This window comes from Delphinapterus leucas, chromosome 10 (assembly GCF_059928025.1).
Source record: "Delphinapterus leucas isolate spDelLeu-1000000601 "Yukka" chromosome 10, BTC_Dleu_Yukka2, whole genome shotgun sequence".
NCBI classification, from domain to species: domain Eukaryota; kingdom Metazoa; phylum Chordata; class Mammalia; order Artiodactyla; family Monodontidae; genus Delphinapterus; species Delphinapterus leucas.
The window spans coordinates 80,918,898-80,924,594 of record NC_143138.1 but is presented as its reverse complement, the minus strand read 5'-3'; the positions used below and the strand labels follow the sequence as shown (position 1 = coordinate 80,924,594).

Sequence of the window (5,697 nt, the reverse complement as noted above, 5' to 3'; positions counted from 1 at the left end):
GTTTCATATCCAGTTTCAATTTTTTTTGGGGGGGGCCGGAATACTGCAGTGGCGAGAAGAGGTGAGAAATGGTGTCAGTTGCCAGGAAAATTGTGGTACTTAGAGTTTCTCTAATCGTTGAACTTTGGAATAAGAGGGGGCTGTTTGGGGTTTGGAATTGTGAGGTGGTGGAGCTCTTCCTCTGAAACACATGCTACGAACAAACTAAATCATGGTTAAAAATTTCAGGTTGTCCCTGTGTTGGGCAGTGTGATAAGTGCTTTGCATATATTATTTGGCTTACTCATAATATCGAATAAAATTCAAAATGTTACCCATTTTAAAGATGCAAAAGAATCTCAGTAGTAAAATAAATGGACTCCCTAATTCTTTGTTGAAACATGGCACAAATAGTTAGGTCTTTGAGTGGACATTCCTAAGTGTTGCTTTCCTTGTGAGCTCTGCTTTGCTTGGGATAAAGAGAAGTGAGGTGTGGATAACTCTGTCCTAAGTGTGACTGGTGCTTTGAAACCTTCCCTCCCTGAATGGTCTTCTAGCCCAGCTTCTGGTACTTGACTACCATTGATGTGGAGGTTCTGTTACTAAGGGACAAAGGGGTAGGATTGTCAACAGGCAAATTACAGCTTGTACTACACTGATATTTCAAGGTTCCTCTTTTTTTTTTTTCCACTTAAAATTCTTCCTTCTCATTTTATTCTTCCTTTATCTCGGGAGACTATAAAATGATCCAGAAACTTAGTAATAGTTTGAACGGCCATTTATCAAGTGGCCACAGTGTGCTCACTAATGTTCAAAGAATATGAGGAATGTCAGTTTTGCTTCCAAATCCTCATTAGCCCCAAACTACTTGATACTGTGACTGCTTAAGTCTTTTTACTCCCCAAATCAATCACCCTTTCCTTTCTTGTAGGGTGTTTTTTTTTTTTTTTTTTTTTTTGCGGTACGCGGGCCTCTCACTGTTGTGGCGTCTCCCTTTGCGGAGCACAGGCTCCGGACGCCCAGGCTCAGTGGCCGTGGCCCACAGGCCCAGCCGCTCTGTGGCATGTGGGATCCTCCCGGACCGGGGCACGAACCCGTGTCCCCTGCATCGGCAGGCGGACTCCCAACCACTGCGCCACCAGGGAAGCCCTCTTGTAGGGTCTTAGATGCAGATGATACATCCCAGGGAAGATCAGAGAGGCTGGTGTGAGTGATGGAGAAGTAGGAGTTGGTATTTTATATGGCCCTGGTCACTCCTACTTAATAATTTAGACAGGCTCATCATTTCCTATCCACCATTGAAATATTTTCTCTGAAGTTAGAAAATGAGCCATATTTAAGACCACTTGACAATGTTTCTTTGGAATACTCTTAAATTATTCAGGTCTGTCTGGGAGTAATTCCAGATCAACTGTAATTATCTACATTTAGCTGTTCTTTTGTTTAGAATTAGCATTGGTGATCTGTGTGGTTATTAATTTTTTTCCCCCCACACAGTGTGTAAACATGAAAAACTGTGTGATAGTGATCTTGGTGGTAAAATGTAGTTTGTATGTTTTTTAATAATAAAGATTACACATTTTGCTATTATACTGCTCTTCCTGCCTATAGTAGTGGAAATGTGGAAACCTGCAGGGCTTGAAAAAGACAGCTTAAAAAAAGGGAGGAAATAAACAGAAAGACTTCAGGTTCAATTGTGGAGCCACAATAAGTTGAAAAGAGTGTATTTCATTGATGATCTGAGTGTCCCATTCTCTGCCTGATCTACGTTAATTTCAAATATAAATAGACGGGTTTATGTTTTTCTCTTTAGCTGCAAAGTCAGTCACAAAGGAATTACTAATGCTAGTTATCTGTCAGCTTAGGTTCTCCTAAATTAATGAGTTAAACAGGACAGGATGCAACAGCCTTTGCTGTTTACCTCCAATGCCTGCATCCTCTGTAAAAGAAAAAATATGCCCCGCCCTCTGCTACAAAGGCTATGCTCTGCCAGCCTCCGGGAAGAAAATTTCAGTAAAATGGTCTCATTTCAGGAAATGTTTAATGAGTCTCAGGAAAACTATAAATATATCTTATGTCAGTGTTACACCGAAGAACAAGGACATCTCAAGGCCTTGGATAATTAGGGTGTCCCACTGCCGTTCATTACAAGCAGTGTGCATTCCAAGGGGTGCATGTTTGACACTTTGTTTTAATTTATTCCATTCAGGGCTTTAAATTGTTTTGTCTAGATTCTGAAAGGGGAAGAGTATCAAGTCTCCGTGAATGTGGCTAATGGGGAGGTTTTTCATTTTGAACAATGTCATCTTAAGACTGACAGGCCGGAGACATTCGGAGGTTGGCCATCCTGTCCCAGCCTCTATGTAGTACTTGAATCACCTTGAGCTGGTAAGTGAGAGCAGAGACTTTGTTAAAGGTCGTTAAAGAAGTATGTTGCAGAATTTCCCCCGAGTAACACTAGTTAATTAAGCTGAGTTGAAAGGAATTGTTCCTTTCCATGGATCAAGTTCTTTATTTCTCATGGCAACTCTATTTTTATTTGTAACCTGGAGAATTGAAAAAAATTGTCAGCTTGAAGATTGTCTTCCTTGTATGTATTTGAACTTGAGAGCAAGGAAGATCATGTTGACATTTAATATGGAATATACCTCTTAAGGTCAGGGTGTGTGGTTAAATAGTTCATCCTTAGAAGATTGTTATTTTGTTCATATTCTTTTGATTCTGGCAACTGTTCTTAAAAAAACAACCCTAAATACATAAATAAATACAGAGTAAAAGAATTGTCACATTTTGTTTTTCATTAAATTGACTGAGATCCTGACTTCACCTCTTTCTAACTCTTTTGGACTAAAGTAATCATCAAATAGAAGAATGTCCTCTAGGGAAAGTTCTTATTTAATTTTGATGTAATTTCATTCTCTGTCTCTTTGCCCTTCTTTGAATGAAACCTCACCCTTTGCAATAGCTCTCCTGTTTGTCAGAAGTTAAGTTGGAAGTAAACAAATAATAATAATAAAATAAAAAGTATGAATTAAAAATTCTATTTAGCAGGTGAGGGGTAGTGAGTCCTGGGTGGTGCTTATCTGAAGCAGTCCATACAGCAAACACACATCTAGACAGGTAACTCACACTGCAGAGTCTGCCCGGGGCCCGGCGGTCAGTCCATCATCCACAAATTGGCCGGCCAGGGGAGCGCTTTCAGCTTGAGACACCCTCCCTGTCTCCCTGTGGGCAGTCAGGCCACCTCCAGGAAAAAGCTGACTTCCAAACAATTTCCTGGTGAGCCAGCTGGGGAAGGAGGGGATTTCCTTAGCTGAACACTATGCACTGCCATTCAAAACAGACAAAGCTGGCGAGCCTGGGAAATATGAGGGAAAGGGCAAGGGAGATGCGACAAGGAGGGGCAGGCCAAGGTCTGCAAACTGGTGGAAAGCATTTTCAAGGTAATTGGCTGCCGTTCTTTTGACAGCTCTTTGTAATCTCCAACAGTCGTAACTTGCTATTGGAATTTAGATTCCAGAAAATAGGCCTTCCTCTCTTTTGCTAGTTTACTTTCCTCGTGAGACTGTCTCTCTGGTATAAGCACACGGGTGTCGGTTTGCTTTTTGTTATCTGTATAAACTGGCTCCCGATCGGGATGAAAGATACCGTCTATAGAGAAAATTAGGTGGAGAATTTTTTTTCTAATTTGAGCAGTTGTACTCAAATTTTTCTGAATTTCCTTTATTTTATTTTTGGCTTGCAAGGTAAATATAATTTCTTCTTCGCTGTATTGATGGGTTGGCACTTTGGTGTGGTAAGCCTTTTTGTCTCTTTGCTTGCTACTCTCACTTCCGAAACCTTCTCTCTCTTCCCATATTTGCCCTTTGAAGATAGTCAAGGAATGGGACATTTTGGAGAGCCTCCCATCTGTGGCTAATCCAACAAGTTAAAAGGTACCCCACCTCCCAGATGAAAAATAATATATGTAACTACATAAGAATTGATTCGCAGTCAACCTGATATGGATCGCAGACATCTAATGAAACACGGATGAGTTCTGATCCTACCTTTTTTTTTCTTTTTGGTATTTCATAATCCATCCCCTTTCTGCTACCACCTTTACAACATTTTTAGGCCCTTGGAAATCTTGTTGGCCTAGGCAATGTGTCTGTGGTACTGATGGATTATGTTGCTCCACTCTTAAAACCCTTCTGTGGCTTGCCATTGATGTCAGGATCATGGTCAAAGCCTTTTACCTGGTCCTATGCTATCTGGCTTCTTTCTGTTTGCTAGCAAAATCCCCAAAGCTTAGTGGCTTAAAAACACAACAAACCAAAACAATAATTTATTATTTCTCGTGATATTTTGAGTTGGCCAGAGAGTACTTGGGCTAGTTACACCTGGGTTCACTCATCTGATGTGCTCAACTGGAAGGGTGACTGAGCTCTAGAAGGTCCAAGATGGTCTCCATCATGTGTTTGGTCTTTGGTTCCAGTGGTCCACTGCGGCACCTTGGTTCTCTCCCATGTGGTCCCTTTGTCTCCATTAGGCCAGTGGCTTCCTTCCCTGGTGGTTTCGGAGCAGCATTCCAAAAGAGTGAAGGTAGATGTGGCAAGGTCCCTTGAGGCCCCAGCTATAGAGATCACACAGTGTTACTTTTACCACATTTATTGGTCAAAGCATGTCCCAGGCTGGCCAGAATTTAAAGGGTGAGGAAAGAGACTCCACCTGTTGCTGGGATTTGCTGCAGAGAATTTACCCTGCCAAACCATTCCTCTCTCTCTCTTTTTTTTTTTAAATAAATTTATTTATTTTTGGCCTCATTGGGTCTTCATTGCTGCGTGTGGGCTTTCTCTAGTTGCCTCGAGCAAGGGCTACTCTTTGTTGCGGTGTGCGGGCTTCTCACTGTGGTGGCTTCTTTTGTTGCAGAGCATGGGCTCTAGGCCCGTGGGCTTCACTAGTTGTGGCTCGCGGGCTCTAGAGTGCAGGCTCAGTAGTTGTGGCACATGGGCTTAGTTGCTCCGTGGCATGTGGGATCTTCCCGGACCAGGGCTCGAACCCATGTCCCCTGCATTGGCAGGTGGATTCTTAACCACTGCGTCACCAGGGAAGCCCTCTTCTCTCCTTTCCACTTGCCCACTTTCACTGTACATCCTAGTCTCTCACTTCTTTCAGTTGCTCAAACTCACCTTGTTTTCCAGATTTTGGCCTGAAAACGTGTATTCCTTTATTGCCTTTTTTTTTTTCCCAGTTAACTCAAAAACATACTTTAACTTCATTATCATTTAATCAGAGTGCCCTTCCTTGACAGTGTCTTAGATTTCGGAAAATATAATCCCTCTTCTCTGATCTAATAGTTCCTTTGGTTTTTTCTTATCATAGCAACACTCATCATTCCCTTATCAGAATTAATTTTTTTTTTTTTGGCCTTTTCTGATAGACTGTAAACTGTCAGAGGGCAGGACTGGTGTCTGTCTTGTTCTTACTGGGTGTCTAGTACCCAGCACAGTGACTGGCTTCCAATAGCTGCTGTTAAATAAATGTTTGTGGAATCACACAATCAAGTTGGTGCAGATTCCATATTGGTGTTTTCTCACAAGATGATTTTGAGGTTCCCCTTGGAATACTGCCCTTCCCCCCCCCACCCCTTAATTTTTTTTTCCTGCTCAGTCCACCAATCTAGCATCAAGGAAATAGCCCAACAGAAGCGGGACTTAGTTATATAATTAGGGCGGA

General features: G+C 41.9%; 1 protein-coding gene across 18 annotated transcripts in view; it reads left to right on the top strand.

The window, feature by feature from the left end:
- The window catches only part of MAGI1 (membrane associated guanylate kinase, WW and PDZ domain containing 1), a 613,664-nt gene that overhangs the window by 88,727 nt on the left and 519,240 nt on the right, over positions 1–5,697 (top strand). The window lies entirely within an intron of this gene.